The sequence below is a fragment of the Lepisosteus oculatus genome, unplaced genomic scaffold, assembly GCF_040954835.1.
Source record: "Lepisosteus oculatus isolate fLepOcu1 unplaced genomic scaffold, fLepOcu1.hap2 HAP2_SCAFFOLD_76, whole genome shotgun sequence".
Lineage (NCBI taxonomy): Eukaryota > Metazoa > Chordata > Actinopteri > Semionotiformes > Lepisosteidae > Lepisosteus > Lepisosteus oculatus.
The window spans coordinates 283400-301644 of record NW_027168320.1 but is presented as its reverse complement, the minus strand read 5'-3'; the positions used below and the strand labels follow the sequence as shown (position 1 = coordinate 301644).

The 18245-nt window shown below is 43.0% G+C and overlaps 5 non-coding genes across 5 annotated transcripts; 3 read left to right on the top strand and 2 right to left on the bottom strand.

Annotated features, from left to right (window-relative positions):
- Window positions 1–9137: 9137 nt before the first annotated feature.
- LOC138234850 (5S ribosomal RNA) lies at window positions 9138–9256 on the top strand. Its single transcript, XR_011187924.1, has one exon. It is a non-coding gene; the product is annotated as a 5S ribosomal RNA (ribosomal RNA).
- Window positions 9257–10562: 1306 nt separating this feature from the next.
- Window positions 10563–10726, top strand: LOC138234904 (U1 spliceosomal RNA). The gene has a single exon (XR_011187977.1). It is a non-coding gene; the product is annotated as a U1 spliceosomal RNA (small nuclear RNA).
- A 636-nt stretch (window positions 10727–11362) lies between these two features.
- On the bottom strand, window positions 11363–11481 carry LOC138234909 (5S ribosomal RNA). Its single transcript, XR_011187982.1, has one exon. It is a non-coding gene; the product is annotated as a 5S ribosomal RNA (ribosomal RNA).
- Window positions 11482–12772: 1291 nt separating this feature from the next.
- LOC138234919 (U4 spliceosomal RNA) lies at window positions 12773–12914 on the top strand. Its single transcript, XR_011187990.1, has one exon. It is a non-coding gene; the product is annotated as a U4 spliceosomal RNA (small nuclear RNA).
- Window positions 12915–17931: 5017 nt separating this feature from the next.
- Window positions 17932–18002, bottom strand: trnag-gcc (transfer RNA glycine (anticodon GCC)). The gene has a single exon. It is a non-coding gene; the product is annotated as a tRNA-Gly (tRNA).
- Window positions 18003–18245: the final 243 nt, after the last annotated feature.

Sequence of the window (18245 nt, the reverse complement as noted above, 5' to 3'; positions counted from 1 at the left end):
TCTTCTCTTTTCAGCATGGAATAAATCTGATTACTGTATTGACCATATACATTTTCTTGCATTAGGACTTCATATTCTGCATACCTCAGCTTGCTCTCCATGAGACACACAGACAGGGAGAAAAGCTGGGAGTCAGAGCACAGGGTCTGCCATTGTACAGCACCCCTGGAGCAGCTGGGATTAAAGGCCTTACTCAGGGGCTCAACAGAGTAGGATTCCTCTGTCAACCATGGGATGTGAACCAGCAACCTTCCAGCCACCGGTGCAGATCCTGAGCCACAGAGCCACTCCTCCGCCTATTGTGCCAATTCTTTAAAATTTGTCCAAAAAGATGCAATTTTGAAAAAAAAAAACTGTTGTAAATAACATCAGTGGCTATTGAAAAGTACATAGAAAAAAAGAGACAAGTTAATAAACTTGGAATGACTACTTACAGCTCTGGAAAGATCGAAGATAGTGTTTCAGGTTGTTGTCCTTTAATTGATCCTCAACCAAAACAGAAATCCTCAACAGTCGAACAAGTCCATGTGATGAAAACCCTTATGCTCTTTAAATGGTTTTTAATGGATTGTGCATCTGTACTTAATTTTTTTCCACTCATAAGCTTTTGGATGAGAGATTCTGACCACTGTATAAGATCAGAAGCAACAGAAAAAACAGGCCTCTTTTCTGCTTATTTAACACACTCCTAATGCAAACAACACATTATGAATACAATGGAAAGGTTGCACCCAATGGGATCAAGCAGCTTAAAACATATGTTCTGGGGACAGGAAAGTTGTTATAGAGATAAATGGTATTCATGAAACAAATTATGTAGCAAAAAACTTTGCCAAAAGTCACAACCCATTTAACATATGTCTGACAGGTTAAATGAGTTTGATATCTCTTAGGTTTGAAATGCACTCCAACGGCTGTATGATGCAAGCTCAAGAGTCAAAAGAACAGTAGTGAACTACAGTTCTTACAATTATAACAAGCAGCCGTGTGCTCTTGTGAATGATCTACATCATACACCCTTACAGACTTGGAAGTTTGCACAGTTTGTAGTCTTTCTAATTCAAAATTGGTTAAGTGTGAAATAGACGGAATGGTTTAAATAACCAGACAAAACAAATAGTAACAAACATTCCTTACCTTGGTCTTACATGGCACAGTTTGTTTATTTCAGGCTTTACTTTTTACTTTTAAATCCCTTCTAAACGAAACATGTCCCATAACTCCCTATGTACAGGGTGAGGCCTATTTATAATTTAACTTAATCTTTAAGTTGTTAATTCCTTACAGGAGCAAGCAGCTTGGAGCATGCGTTCTCAGCACTCCACGTGCCACATAGAGAAAGGAAAACTTTTTAATGGTGTTCATGTACATTACAGCTACATGAGTTAAGCTTTTGAAGGCTGATTTGTAGAGAGGTAAAAACAAATTAAACTGGTTCATGACAGTTCAAGAGAAAATTTTTATATTAAACTCTCTCTCAGATATCAGAGTATGCCAGTTTGACTGCTGTAAAAGTATTAAAAAAATAACAATACCTCTTGGTTATATTATATTGCGAAACCCAAGTGTAACTAATATTTAACAAGTAATAGTTTAATTCCATGCTGAAAAGAGAAGAAAGAAAACAAAGTTTCGGCCATGGAGCCTTCTTCAACTGTAACCCTTGAAGAAGGCTCCACAGCCAAAATGTTGTGTTTTCTTTCTTCTCTTTTCAGCATGGAATTAAACTATTACGTGATCCTTTGCAGCCTACACCTGCTGACACAGCTAGCCATCTGAACTAATATTCAACAGGTTCCACTCACATAGAGATTCAAAAATGCTTTATTATCATGACTGTTAAATCACAGAGTTGCCAAGGCCAATACAACATCCAAAAACATCCACAAAGAAAATACAACATAAGCAGATATTCTGCTACAGATTATTGTCTATGTGGCATTCTAGTTTGTGTTATGTTTGTGTACTCCTGTGGTTTTATAAGTGATTTTTCTAGTTTTTTTCTGTGCTGTGGTAGATTTAGAAGTGTGTTATTTTTGTTGTGCTATACTTCCTCCTCTGTATGCAATTGCATTTGACCTCAAGTACAGGCAGCAAAGCTATTATCAAACTTTGGTTTTGATCTTAACATCATCAGAGGGGTTACTGATTTCTGAACAGACTTAGAGTGTGAAAGTCAACAATGTATTATCCAACAACAGGTATTGTTTTACTGGTTCCCCCAAGGATGCATATTGTCTCCGTTACTCTTTGTCCTGTAAGCAAACACCCTCAAGAGCTCTCACCACTCCAGACACTTAATAAAATTTGCAGACGACTCTGTCATTGTTTGTCTGCTGCAAGTAAATGAGTGTAGCTATGGACATGTCAGATGAGTATGATAGGAGGTGTGAAGAAAACTTCCTGAAGACAAATGTGTCCAACATCAAAGAAATGATAACAGGTTTCTGGAAAAAACCCATACCCCCACCCAAACCTAAAGGGGGAGAGAATTAGCTGAGGTGGTAGGAAAAAAAATTAGTAGTTGTGAAATGTTCTGAACCCTAAGTGAAATTTCAAAACAACTTAAAAAAACAGGTCCAATGTGGACATGATCCTCACAAAAGGACAAAATTGTCTTTATTATAAAGGCAACTTAAGCATTGTAATGTTAATGATTCATTGTTGATCTTCTCCTATCGGTCCTTCCTCAATTTGTTTTAATTTTCACTCTGATGTGTGGTTTGGAAATTTCAAGAACCAACTGGGTTGTCTTGTGAAATTATGTCCGTCTATTGTTCACTTGTTCTGCGTACAGCAAAATACATCTGTAACGAATCTTCACACCCCTTGTCTAACTAGTTCCAAGTTCCAACCAACTACAAAACCAATAGATTAAAATTCTGATTCATAGCTGCAGCCATTTCCTTACTTCATACTTGATTTCTGGGCTATTTTTTATATGCATGTTATTGGTAATTTATGTATGTTATTGTTATTGTAGACAGTAGTTAGTACATCACATTCAAACACTTTAAAAAACAACCTTAGGCCTTCAAGGCTTGAAAATATAGAGCTCTAAAATATTGGAATTATTTGAAGACAATATCAGGAGTGCAAGTGGCAGGAAAGAGATGAGCACAACATGTATTCTTATATTATTTAGTATGTTGTTTAAGAATAAAATAAACTGTGGGAAGACTGCAATAACAGCAATAGTACAATAAAAGATGAGAATAACAGTGGAAAAAAAATTACAGGATTACTAAAAAATAAGGAACTTAAAATGCAATCCAACATCAGACAATACTGATAACAGGGAAGAAAGTGCAAGAGACTCAACAGCTGAGGAGAAGGGGAAAATATCACATTGAGATAAATAAGGAAAAATGGGTCACAGGAAAAAATTAAATCAAAGAGCAAAAGGGAAAAACATGGAAAAGCCAGCAGAAATTCTAGCACCAGCACAAAAATAAGGGGACAAAACAGAAAGAATACAAAACAACTGAACAAAGGAACAAGACATGGAAGAAAAGAAAGCCCATGCATTCATGAACCTACACCAAAGAAAAGATAAAAATAGCTTATCTCCACAAAGAGTTAAAACCCATCGTAACCATAAATACTGTAGGGAAAAAAAGTCCCTAGAAAAGCTGTGTCCTGTTTTCTCTGGTTATCTCACCTTTTGGAAAGGGTGATTGTATGCAAAACATTAATGCTAAAACCTGTTTACATATACTGTATCTACCTTCCTGCCTGGGCAGATGGCAGATCCACCACATTCACTTCTGTCAGACCTACCCTTGTAATCCATTACCATGAAAAACTCAAATCAGCCCAGGTCTGGAAACAATGCAAAAGGAGACATACTGTATGGAGAGAGGACCCAGAATCCCCCCTGTAGTAGACTGCTACTGGGCAAGGGGTAAAAAAAATAGAAAACCAACCTATTCCTTTTTTAAAAAAACCCTAGAAGCAGGCACACAGGCGAGCTCAATTTCTAACAACACATAAGCAAAAGAGGCATCTATAAGGGCAGGTGACTGGAGATCTCAATAAGAGTCAACACAAACACAAATGATACAAAAACCAACACAGTCTTCCTAAAATAATTTATGTAAGTATTTTCAAACCGCTTATACTTTCTGAGTACGCTAAAAAAAATCAGTTGTGGACTGTACCTCTTACCCCACATTGAAAGTTTGTATATTTGTTATTTGTTCAAAATAGAGCCTATTGCTTTTTAGAAATCAAAGACACAGGTCACTATTTTTCTGTTCATTTAAAGTGTGTGTTGAGTGCGTATGTGGTCAGATATGTGCCAGCTTCATATGAAGTCGATCTGACTTCTATTCAGGACACTGTATTTGGCAAGCTGCCAGTAATAGGGTATTGAAGATACTGGTGAATAGCTAGCCCAGGTTACTGTTCACACAAATGCTCCGGCAGTTGTTAGGGTCAGGTGATCAGTCCTGGATTCCAGGCCAAAGGAAAACATCCGTACTTCAGGATGGGGTTGAGTATTTTAAACTAGGCTCATCACTAGGCTCATGCAGTTATGTCACATGATGTGGCTGTTTACCCTGTCTACGCCACAGGCCTTTTGTAGTTTAAGGGTATGGAGTTAGTATACTTGCTCCAGCTTTGTGTTTGGGAAATCCAAGGGATATTGGTTGTTTTTTATAGACAATTCAACAATGTTCTGTTTTTAAGACTTTGTACCATACACCGATCCGCCCCGGAGACCCAAGTGATTCTGGTTTAGGTAAGCCAAGGGACAATGATCTTCACGTTACCAGGGGGACAGTGGGTGGACAAGTCTCCCCTAAACAATGTATCTTGTCAGATTATGATGTCAGTCCGTTTAATAATGTTGTTGAACTCCCTTCAGCCAAAATACAGAGGAGCCCAGGCCCAGAATGTTACACATACTGACAGAAAGTGATCTCATTATGTGTGTCATGATGGTGCTGTCTGGCTGTCCTGCTGGTCTGGATGAGGGGTGCGTAGTGTGGTGCAGGTACTTGTCCCATCCTGCTCTTGGTCCAGGTTGGAGGGTTGCACCGATTCTGAGTCTTGTTAGCTGGTATGGATTGGTTTGGGGGTGTTGATACCAGAGTGGTCCAAGAGGGGGGTGCAGATGTCTCGGGGGCATTCTTGTTTTTCTATGACTTCACGTTGATTCTGTTGGTTCTGAGTGCCTTGGTTACATACGCTTGTGTGTATAGATGAAAAAGCTATTGAAGAGCACCTCATTCATCTCGGTGGAAGTTCCCATGTTCAAAAAATCCTAAAAAGAGAATTAAAGTTTCACACAACAAAGCATGACTGTGAAAGGTCAGGAGGCCTGACACTTGCACAAATGCACAACACTTGATTACAGTCAAAAAATCATGAAGCCATGAAGACGACCCACCTGTCCCAGTGTATTACCTGTAGTGTAATCTTCAGAAAATCATAAAAAATTAAAGAAAGGGGCCACAGCTACAGTAAGGTTGTATGAGGTTTGGGGGCCTGTCTGGTGTGTAAAACACTTGGTTTCAGCAGAGTGGGTGCTGTATTTGAAATGCTATTGAGCCATGAAGACGACCCACCCGTCCCAGTGTATTACCTGTAGTGTAATCTTCAGAAAATCATAAAAAATTAAAGAAAGGGGCCACAGCTACAGTAAGGTTGTATGAGGTTTGGGGGCCTGTCTGGTGTGTAAAACACTTGGTTTCAGCAGAGTGGGTGCTGTATTTGAAATGCTATTGAGCCATGAAGACGACCCACCCGTCCCAGTGTATTACCTGTAGTGTAATCTTCAGAAAATCATAAAAAATTAAAGAAATGGGCCACAGCTACAGTAAGGTTGTATGAGGTTTGGGGGCCTGTCTGGTGTGTAAAACACTTGGTTTCAGCAGAGTGGGTGCTGTATTTGAAATGCTATTGAGCCATGAAGACGACCCACCTGTCCCAGTGTATTACCTGTAGTGTTATCTTCAGAAACTCATTACAAAATAAAGACAGGGGCCACAGCTACAGTAAGGTTGTATGAGGTTCGGGGGCCTGTCTGGTGTGTAAAACACTTGGTTTCAGCAGAGTGGGTGCTGTATTTGAAATGCTATTGAGCCATGAAGACGACCCACCTGTCCCAGTGTATTACCTGTAGTGTAATCTTCAGAAAATCATAAAAAATTAAAGAAATGGGCCACAGCTACAGTAAGGTTGTATGAGGTTTGGGGGCCTGTCTGGTGTGTAAAACACTTGGTTTCAGCAGAGTGGGTGCTGTATTTGAAATGCTATTGAGCCATGAAGACGACCCACCCGTCCCAGTGTATTACCTGTAGTGTAATCTTCAGAAAATCATAAAAAATTAAAGAAAGGGGCCACAGCTACAGTAAGGTTGTATGAGGTTTGGGGGCCTGTCTGGTGTGTAAAACACTTGGTTTCAGCAGAGTGGGTGCTGTATTTGAAATGCTATTGAGCCATGAAGACGACCCACCCGTCCCAGTGTATTACCTGTAGTGTAATCTTCAGAAAATCATAAAAAATTAAAGAAAGGGACCACAGCTACAGTAAGGTTGTATGAGGTTTGGGGGCCTGTCTGGTGTGTAAAACACTTGGTTTCAGCAGAGTGGGTGCTGTATTTGAAATGCTATTGAGCCATGAAGACGACCCACCCGTCCCAGTGTATTACCTGTAGTGTAATCTTCAGAAAATCATAAAAAATTAAAGAAAGGGGCCACAGCTACAGTAAGGTTGTATGAGGTTTGGGGGCCTGTCTGGTGTGTAAAACACTTGGTTTCAGCAGAGTGGGTGCTGTATTTGAAATGCTATTGAGCCATGAAGACGACCCACCCGTCCCAGTGTATTACCTGTAGTGTAATCTTCAGAAAATCATAAAAAATTAAAGAAATGGGCCACAGCTACAGTAAGGTTGTATGAGGTTTGGGGGCCTGTCTGGTGTGTAAAACACTTGGTTTCAGCAGAGTGGGTGCTGTATTTGAAATGCTATTGAGCCATGAAGACGACCCACCCGTCCCAGTGTATTACCTGTAGTGTAATCTTCAGAAAATCATAAAAAATTAAAGAAAGGGGCCACAGCTACAGTAAGGTTGTATGAGGTTTGGGGGCCTGTCTGGTGTGTAAAACACTTGGTTTCAGCAGAGTGGGTGCTGTATTTGAAATGCTATTGAGCCATGAAGACAACCCACCCATCCCACCTGTAGTGTTATCTTCAGAAAATCATAAAAAAATAAAGGTTCCATAACCCAAAACAAAGCTGGGAATAGTCAGATGACCTGCTTAGTGTGCAAAACACTTACCTGCAGCATTGTGGGTGCTGTGGTTTAAATGCTATTGGTTTGTGAACAGAATACCCCTATCCCAGTGCATTGTGCCACATTAAATAAAAGCAAGAGAAAAAGAGATTCAGAACACAAAGCTGTGTCAGTGTTCTGTGTAAAAAGTCGGTATGAACATCATGGGAGCTGTTTTTAATAAGCTGCTGAGTAAAGAATATTTTTATCTTCCTGCTGTCAGTAGTATTGTGAATATAGTTGACCCTTACCTGAATGAAAACAGGACGTAAAGGAAGGGTTTCAGAAATCAAACAAAGCTTTATTCCCGTGCTTACAGTCTGGGTAATTGGAGACTGCGCTGTTCTGCTTCCTATGGTCATATACCGGTTTTTCGCACGAAGCCGTATTGAACAGTATTTCTCGCGTTGTGAACGTGTGCACACAGCGGTCCCCCGGGTTCCAGTTCGTGCGTAATTACGCATCGATGAAAAACCGGAGGTTTTAAAAAAGATAATTAGCTCACTGATAGTTTGATATAAAGGGTGTGGAAATATCCACAAGTCGTGGTCTTTAAAATGCATTTGGTTTGACAGCATTCTGTGCTTCCATCGCGAAGATATGGACAAAAGAATATGCGTGCTTGGTCAAAAAAATGTCATAAAAACGACAAAGTAAAGGCTGAGAAAGCATCCACAATGTATTTTATACACAAAACAAGCATTCTCGCAACTCTAAGAGGTTTCGTGAAAGCGCTACAGGCGTGCCAAAATCGTTTTCGAACTTCGAGCTAACTTTACCCCGGTTGACGAAGGTCATGCCGGGAGGAACTCATGCACTATAGAGGAAAGGGGGCGGGCACGTACAGTTCACATTCAAGCCACAAGTACTCTTCTTGGATGTTGCACAAACAAATCCTAACGTCTTGAAAGCATTGCAGCATGTTTGTGTCCCACTTCCCGTGGCTGCGGGACGACTGACAAGAACGGACAAACAATCTGTGGCGTTTAGCGTGACATAGTCTTGCAGGCATCGTGCTGTCTCACTGCAATACTATACCGCTGGAGGAAACAGTCCATCTGGCCATGAAACTCATTTGAACGTCTAGCTACAGCAACTAACAATATCATGATTTATTCAGGATGTGTGGAATCAGCACGTCCCGGAGACAGCTTCCGAAATCGTGAGCATTCTCTGGTGGTAGGGGCGTTCAAGATGGCGCTCAGGTGGGAGGTAAAGTTTAGTTGTTGGGGAGTTTTTTTGAGTTTTTCATGACCTGAATGTTAATTTTTGCTTTTTTTGACTACAGAAAAATAAGGACTTAACACTAGTTGTTTAAACTTCAGTTATAATTGAAAGAAAAAAAAACGATTTCTTTAGGGTTAACCCTTTTATGTTTAAAAAGTCCGATATGAGTAACACTGGGAAAAGAAAAGAGAGTGCTGGGTCTTCGAAGGAGAACTCTAAGATACCTCAATCGTATATGTATAGCACTACAAAAAAATCGATGGCAACTAAAGGGAAAAGTGAAGCAGCTGCAGGGGCAGCAAGAGGGCGGAGGCGACGCGCGCCCGGCCGACGTGTTGGACCGGTGCGCTTTACGTGCTGAAATAAACACGCGACAGCCCCGAAATGTTTCCAGAGTGCTGTGCACTGAAGACTTGCCTGGTGCTCCTCCGTGCAGATTGTTTGTCCTCCTCCAGTGCGGGACGAGCCAACACAAGGGAGCGCATTCGCCAACATCCAGGCACGCAATGCGATTTGGAAAGCAGCTCCTTTCCAAAGAGTTGCACACGAACGATCCTTCAGTCCCGCTCGGGGGGCATGGAACCCCCGCCACACACAGCTTCAAGTAGCGAGTCATGCGCCAGGGCTCTCGCTTACGGCCACACCACCCTGGACACGCCCGATCTTGTCTGATCTCGGAAGCTAAGCAGGGTTGGGCCTGGTTAGTACTTGGATGGGAGACCGCCTGGGAATACCAGGTGCTGTAAGCTTTTGCTCTCCCGGCCAGCAGGGGTCGCCGTTGGTGCCGTAGGCTTTGGGAGGAAAACCTGCAGGATGGAAAGGTGATCTATAGCCTCATCTCTAGAGATGTTTTGTTGCTGTGGCATGTGTGTGACCCATATTCAAAAAAAAAAAACCCGTCTGTAAAACGAATATCGAAGCTGCCTCTAAATCTGCAAATGAAGATGAGTCGATAAACCACTCGTTTTTCGTATAACTAGACATTTATTCATTTGTTACCGATTTCATTCATTGAGCCCTGGGGTTTCCTAATGGCCAAGGAGGGTCGGGACCTCGGTTTGACGCCTCCCCCGAAGGACGGCGCCTGTTTGTGCAGCAGAGTGTCGCCATCAGGAGGCTGGGGCGTAAGAGAGCCACACAGCCCGCAGGGTGAGCGCTCCCTACTGGTCCCAGTCACACCTCTTGCAGGAGCAGCAGCAACCGGAGCTTTTCCGGGGTGGAATCTCCCATCCGGGTGCCGGCCAGGCTCACACCTGCTGGGCTGCCCCGGGGGTGAGCCCAGTCGAGAGTCGCAGGGCCAGATCTAGTCACCGGGGAGAAACGATACAAGTGAAGGATTGCTCGGCTCTCGGCACTTGAAAAGACCGACAAATGTCTCGTTCCCGCCGGAGCTGAATGTACCCGCATGTGTGGTGTCGTCTTCTTCCCCCGCCCCGCTGTGTTTGCTGTATTGTCTCTGAAGCCGGCCCCCCCGAGACGAGACGGGCTGTTCCTGTGCCCCAATTAACACTTTACAGGTGCCATTCCCCGGCATTGTGGCCATTGGAGCCCCGACGCAGCTAATGCGGAGCACTTGTTGGACTGGCATCGAAAGGACGTGTGCGCACGGAGCGAGCCTTCCCTGCGGCAGAGCGCGGGAACTTTCTCCCCCCCTCCCGCTGCAGGAGTTGTGTGCACTGCAGCGGTGCCGAGAGAAAAGCACAGAAGGCAGCAGGCTCTGGAGAGCAGGTAAGAGACGGAGCCTTGTGGGCAGGCAAGCAGGCCCGTTTTTTGGAAATTGCTGAAAAGGTTTGTTCGGTGTGTGGCAGGCGCACGTCGCAATGAGGCCGAATTGCATCCCGGGACATGCTGCGAATGCGCAACGGCGACTGCAGATGTGTAGGAAACGGCGCGCTCGTTTTCTCGTTTTGCCCACACTTTTGAGTGTTAGTGTGGCGTGTGAGTGTGTGAAAGAGTGGGCCCAGCAGGAGGCGGTGGCGTGCAGGGCGAGGAGGTGGCCTAGGCTGCGCGATTTGTGCTGTGGGTGCGGGCCGCTTGCAGGGGCCTGTTTAACTCATACTTACCTGGCAGGGGAGATACCTTGATCAAGAAGGAGGTTCACCCAGGGCGAGGCTCGGCCATTGCACTCCGGCTGTGCTGACCCCTGCGAATTCCCCAAATGTGGGAATCTCGACTGCATAATTTCTGGTAGTGGGGGACTGCGTTCGCGCTCTCCCCTGATGTGCTTGGTCCAAAATCAGATACGGGAGGGTTAGGACACCACGAGCTGCGTGGCTGCGGAAGGATCCCGGTTCGACAGGAGTGGACGCCGCTGCTGGTTCTCGCTGGCTTTTAGTTAGGGGTCCGGAGAAGCATCTCAAGCTAGTTCCACTACTCCTTCCGGACGTTCATTCCCTTTTCAAAGTCAGTCGTTTTGCTGTAGTCTGCGTTCTTTAGGCTGATTATCGAGGTTAGCCTTTATTTGGTCATGGGGGGCCTCGGTACTGTATGCTGAGTCTAAAGACAGTTTCACCCGTTTTCTGATTGCTCGGTTCTGTACCAGTGCAGACATGTCAAACAGTGAATGGCTGTACCTCTATTGTATTCGTGCTCAATGAATGAAATCGGTAACAAATGAATATATGTCTAGTTATACGAAAAACGAGTGGTTTATCGACTCATCTTCATTTGCAGATTTAGAGGCAGCTTCGATATTCGTTTTACAGACGGGTTTTTTTTTTCGAATATGGGTCACACACATGCCACAGCAACAAAACATCTCTAGAGATGAGGCTATAGATCACCTTTCCATTCTGCAGGTTTTCCTCCCAAAGCCTACGGCACCAACGGCGACCCCTGCTGGCCGGGAGAGCAAAAGCTTACAGCACCTGGTATTCCCAGGCGGTCTCCCATCCAAGTACCAACCAGGCCCAACCCTGCTTAGCTTCCGAGATCAGACAAGATCGGGCGTGTCCAGGGTGGTGTGGCCGTAAGCGAAAGTCCCTGCGCCTGACTCGCTACTTGAAGCTGTGTGTGGCGGGGGTTCCGTGCCCCCCGAGCGGGACTGAAGGATCGTTCGTGTGCAACTCTTTGGAAAGGAGCTGCTTTCCAAATCGCATTGCGTGCCTGGATGTTGGCGAATGCGCTCCCTTGTGTTGGCTCGTCCCGCACTGGAGGAGGACAAACAATCTGCACGGAGGAGCACCAGGCAAGTCTTCAGTGCACAGCACTCTGGAAACATTTCGGGGCTGTCGCGTGTTTATTTCAGCACGTAAAGCGCACCGGTCCAACACGTCGGCCGGGCGCGCGGCACCTCCGCCCTCTTGCTGCCCCTGCAGCTGCTTCACTTTTCCCTTTAGTTGCCATCGATTTTTTTGTAGTGCTATACATATACGATTGAGGTATCTTAGAGTTCTCCTTCGAAGACCCAGCACTCTCTTTTCTTTTCCCAGTGTTACTCATATCGGACTTTTTAAACCTAAAAAAAAATCGTTTTTTTTTTCTTTCAATTATAACTGAAGTTTAAACAACTAGTGTTAAGTCCTTATTTTTCTGTAGTCAAAAAAAGCAAAAATTAACATTCAGGTCATGAAAAACTCAAAAAAACTCCCCAACCACTAAACTTTACCTCCCACCTGAGCGGCATCTTGAACGCCCCTACCACCAGAGAATGCTCACGATTTCGGAAGCTGTCTCCGGGACGTGCTGATTCCACACATCCTGAATAAATCATGATATTGTTAGTTGCTGTAGCTAGACGTTCAAATGAGTTTCATGGCCAGATGGACTGTTTCCTCCAGCGGTATAGTATTGCAGTGAGACAGCACGATGCCTGCAAGACTATGTCACGCTAAACGCCACAGATTGTTTGTCCGTTCTTGTCAGTCGTCCCGCAGCCACGGGAAGTGGGACACAAACATGCTGCAATGCTTTCAAGACGTTAGGATTTGTTTGTGCAACATCCAAGAAGAGTACTTGTGGCTTGAATGTGAACTGTACGTGCCCGCCCCCTTTCCTCTATAGTGCATGAGTTCCTCCCGGCATGACCTTCGTCATTGTTCTGTCATCTTTTATTTAAAGGGTTGTATTTCTGCTGCTGAAAATAAGCAACGGTTTTCTCACAACGCCCTTTGTTCCCAACGGAGCCCTTGTCTGTCATGAAATTCTTCAAAACCTCAAGCTAGAAGAAGAAGAAGACGACAAATATGAAGCGTTATAGCAACGACATGCCATGAGACGATCGATAACGATTTCCATAGGATCCCCGCGGTTGCTTGGCAACCGTCAGCTTTGCGCAGTGGCAGTATCGTAGCCTGTGAGGTTTAGCCGAGGCGCGATTATTGCTAGTTGAAAACTTTTCCCAATACCCCGCTTCCGCCGGTTTGCAATACAATCGGCGAAAGCAATTTTTGACAGTCTCGTCAGAGACTGAGCAAGGTGTTTAAAGACAGATTTGGTCATGGTGATATCATGGTAGAAAGAAACGAGCTTGTTACGTGTCAACAGAAACGCTCTTTAGCTCTTTCAGCTTTATGCAGAGAACAGCGTCTGTCGAGATTACTTTTGTGTCAGCGCGAAACGCCGTGTGCTGTCAGTTTGATTTCATATTGCTCGTAGCGGCGCCTGGCTTTTGTCTGTCAAACGTTAGGTTGCGCTTCTTCATGCTGCATCGTCGGCATGAGTGGAGCATTTTAAACGTCTGTACTTACTGCGCCCCATAAGAAATCGTTTGTCCCTGTTCAAAAGAGATTGTGCGATGTCCTGCAGCGTTCGCAAAGCAAACCTTTGACAGTTTGAAAAGAGGAATTTATTCTGCTTCCTGTGCGTGCAGTAGTTACAAAGTTGAACGTCTTTACACGATCTGCTGCAGTTTTCAGTGGGTGGGCTTTGTCAAATGGCTTGGAAAAACGCACTGTGTTTCGGCTCGGGAAACATCATGAGCAGTGTCCTGCATGTTTTCTGTGTATAGCTGTCTTTTAACGCGTACAGAATTCATTCGAAATCATTGATTTCTCCAATTAACAAGGGTCCCTTTTTGAACCTGCCAGAAGCATTCTTTCAATGTAACAGATTTACTCCGGGGAAGGGCAGCATGACATTGAGAGTAGCTCAAGCTTTCAGCACCTTTATCTGACTGCATGTATGCAGACACTGCTCAGAATCCCCTGTAAGATTCTCCTTCAATTCCGTTTTGCAGTGCTTTAGCTCTTTCAAAAGGCTTCACTTTGCTAGTCACAATCCAAGGCTCATGACAGCATTTGAAAACATTTGCAACTGCATTGGCCGGGAATCGAACCTGGGTCAACTGCTTTGAAGGCAGCTATGCGCAACACTGGCTCGCTCCAGAGTAAATTTCACGTCGAGGGCATATTTTTTTCCATTTTACCGTGAGTCGGGCTCAGCTGCACAGAGGAGAGAGCAGAGCAATGAGGTCACAGGGAAGAAGGGACAATTTTATGATGCTTTGGAAGATAATGTTTTTTTTTTCTTATACTGAAAATGAAAGGTAGTTGTTTCTATATGGACTCAGTCTTTGGAATTTGTATATATATATTTCAGTGATCCCTCAGCCATTCCTTCTGTATTGTAATTCAATTTCTCTTTTAAAATTCCTTCCCCACTTCTAGGACCTGCAGTTGCTGAACTCCACAATGGCTTCTATTGGAAAGTCTGTGACTGAGACCAAGTAAGTGCTCACTTTTTTATGAAACCATTATTTATTTTGGAGCAATGAGCAATTCTTATATAAATGCAATAAAATCATTATGCTCAAACTATGAGAGAGAAAATTAAGGATAATTTAAGAAATCAGTCTTAGCTTGTTTCTATACACAGATGGTATTATTTATTTTCAAAGGAAACCCGCGAGGATTCCCCTGGTGTGCAAGATGTGCCTGAATACTCTTGATCAGCTTCCTGCTCACTTGAAGAGGGCGTGTATGAAGCACGCCACGGCAGAAGAGATCAGGATGGCCTCTCAACAGGCGAGGGAGGACATGATGAATCACCTGAAGAATGGGGTCATCGTGGATTACCACAGAATAGAGATCGTGTCTGGTGAGGCAAACAGGATAGTGGTTGTAAGACTGCTAGAGTCCTTGGGCCTTTTTGTACATGGGAAGCCTGAAGACACATTGGCAAGGTGAGATATTTTTAATCTGTAAGGCTTCTGTAGTTTCTTTTTGAAATCATTGTTACAACATATTATGTAAAAGCATGTTGAAAAGAATATACCTGCATTCCAGCGGCCCTGAGCAAGAGGCCGCTGTCCAGGAGGAAGAGATGCCAGAGGCTGCTCTAGAAACTGAAACAGAAGCGGATAAGGAAAGGGAAGATATGAGCTCTGAAGAACTCTATCAGCAGTAAGACTTTTTATTTTTCAGATGTATCTATTTTTTACTAAAATTCTAATTTGTCTTATAGGTATAAAATGTTTAAACCGGTGTTTTATATCCTTACAGGCCCTGAGTAGTTAAAAAGTATCAGCAGGCCGGAAGAGAGTGGCCCAAGCTGGACTCTATAGAAAGCACTCCCTGGATGCTCCTCTCCTGATTGGATTCAAACAGTACCTTACCAAGGATCTGGGAGTGGCAAATTATTCTCAGGAGGTATTTATTTTTTAAAGGCATTTAAAATTAAGTAATGGTATCTTCATTGTAAATGTTTTTATTTCTTAGCTTAAAATTCACCCATGTGAAATGATGTCAGCCATAAACATCATGACTCTATATTTCCTACCTGAATCTATTCTACTTAAATTATTACATTATACACAATTTGAGTTCATTTTAAAAAGTAAAAGGTAATGAAAGGAATGCATTTTCATAAGAAAGATAATACCGATATGCATGTGATAATCTTCCTTATATCATGTAGTGCATCATTTGGACACTTTGTGGGCTTCAAATACAAAGAAAATCATGTTCTATGGTACAAGATAAATACAAAACTTAAGCTTTTATTTTAATTAGATTTCTTTATAAAGCATAAGCAATCATTTATTACATCGCTTCTTGAATTAAATCTTTTGACAAGAGGTAAGACTTCTGTTACATTTAAACCCATGTTTAGCTGTGTTTTTTAGATTTAACTGAACCAATTTCTGTGTGTGATAATGTCCTTGAATTCTGACAACATCACACTAAATTACATGATATAAAACAGCTAATGTTTCTAGAGATAAAGTTTCTGAGATGCTTCTAATTACTTTTTATTACCAGGGACAGTTTAATTCACCTTGTACAGTACTGTAAGACCAAGATGCTTTTTTTAAAAGTTATTTAACATTTTATAGAACTTTGTCTACTATGGCAACATGATGTGCTTGGTGAAACTTGGAAAAATACTGCTTGGCCACTTATCTTAAGGTAAAGATAGGATAAAAGTTTATCTTTTGCACCTACCTGACCCCCAGGGAAGGCCAATGCTTTCTAAGTTGATGGTTCCCTACAGTAGACTGTACTTTAATTTCAAAGGTAATGTATATTGACCCAAATCAGTTTTGGAATCCAATCTACTGACGAGATGGAGCACATCCTTTTTTCAGGATTTTAGCATCATACGTTTGGTATATTTAGTCCCTAATGCTGAAAGAAATGATCATAGAACATTTGGACACTTTGTGGGCTTGAAATACAAAGAAAATCATGTTCTATGGTACAAGATAAATACAAAACTTAAGCTTTTATTTTAATTAGATTTGTTTATAAAGCATAAGCAATCATTTATTACATTAATATATGTGAAAATAACATTTTAGCATCATACGTTTAGTATATTTAGTCCCTAATGCCGAAAGAAATGATCATAGAACATGACATCTAACCTTACCTGCGGTGTTTTTAATCCCTATTGCTCAATGCACAGTGAAAGCATTCCATACATGTGTCTGACAATGAGGAATGGGCCCCTGAGACAGTCATTTGCCTGTTTCACAAATGATCGTATTTTACTAGAGGTTCTGTTTGGGATTCAGATGTGCATTCGGACAGCAATCCCTTTCAAGAAATGATACGTTCTGGATGAGGTCAAAGGTGCTGGAACACTGTATCTAGGATGTGTTTGCAGAGACTGTGTGTCTCCTGCTTCAACGCAGTGATAAACAGATGTGCTCCTTTAATTTATTGGTACATGCCCAGGGCAGTAAGCAGTCTGAGGATTTATTTCCAGATGGCATAGAGCAGTGAAGCAGTGAAGTAGTGCAAAACACTGGATCATTATATTATTAGAATCTATTCTACTTAAATTATTACATTATACTCAATTTGAGTTCATTTTAAAAAGTAAAAGGTAATGAAAGGAATGCATTTTCATAAGAAAGATAATACCGATATGCATGTGATAATCTTCCTTATATCATGTAGTGCGTCATTTGGACACTTTGTGGGCTTGAAATACAAAGAAAATCATGTTCTATGGTACAAGATAAATACAAAACTTAAGCTTTTATTTTAATTAGATTTGTTTATAAAGCATAAGCAATCATTTATTACATTAATATATGTGAAAATAACATTTTAGCATCATATGTTTAGTATATTTAGTCCCTAATGCCGAAAGAAATGATCATTTGTTTAACATGCACGGGTCTGTCTCAAAGGATGCAGTACTCCTGAAGGGCCTCAAACCCTACATTTCGGATGCCTAGCTGTATCCCTCACATGTGGCACCTCAGAATGACTTCTAACCTTACCTGTGGTGTATTCAGTCCCTATTGCTCAATGCACGGTGTACATACTGCATACATGTGTCTTGAGAATGAGGAATGGGCCCCTGAGACAGTCATTTGCCTGTTTCATAAACAGGGACCTGGACCTAGACCTGGCCCGTACAGGGCTCAAACCCGCGACCTTGGCGTTATTAGCACCACGCTCTAACCAACTGAGCTAACCGGCCTCATGACAGTGCTCCTCTCTGTGCTGCAAAAAATCAAACTCAGGGAATTTCTTTTGTCCTCCTTTGAATAGAAAGCCGTGTAATCAGTGTACGGGCTTTCTCGTGCAGTTTCATGGTTCTTGTAACCCAAATCCTACACTGGCCTGAAGTGCCCCCCCATTTCACAGCATTTTTCAGCTGATTTAAAATGTACCTAAAGGAGAAGCATTATTGAAGACCATCAATTACCAAGAGCTTTTGTCAAAGGTTTTGGTGGTCATTTTGAATGACCACAGAGTGCTGTGACCTCGGTTTTATCCAAAAAGACAGCGCCCTTTTACAACACAGCATCTCCGTCACTATACTGGGGCATTGGGACCCGCACAGACCTCAGGGTGAGCGCCCCCCCGCCGGCACCATTAACACCGCTTCCAGCTGGAAGCTTTGTTTTTCCCTGTAGCTCACCCTCATCCGGATTCTGACCTGGCTCACACCTGCTTAGCTTCAGTGGGTTTTCAGTTGCGAGTTGCAAGGGGATGCAAGTGATGGAGCTGCTCGCTGCAAAAGCCACTGCATTGGCCGGGAATCGAACCCGAGCCTCCCGCGTGGCAGGCGAGAATTCTACCACTGAACCACCAATGCTCAGTGCCTGTCCCTTCAAAAAAGACGCTTTTTTGGTGCTCTGTGCAAAACGCGTCGACATATGCTTCCAGCTGCAAAATGCCATTTGCGGACGCTGAAGAACTTATTTCCAAGGCAGCGGGTACAAGCGATTGGGCGTTTTAAAACCACCAGGAACAGCAAAGAGGCGCGCTTCTTTGCTTGTGCCGAAACACACCGACTGAAGGCGGACAACGTAGTCGGCAAGATTGGAACCTGTGCGGG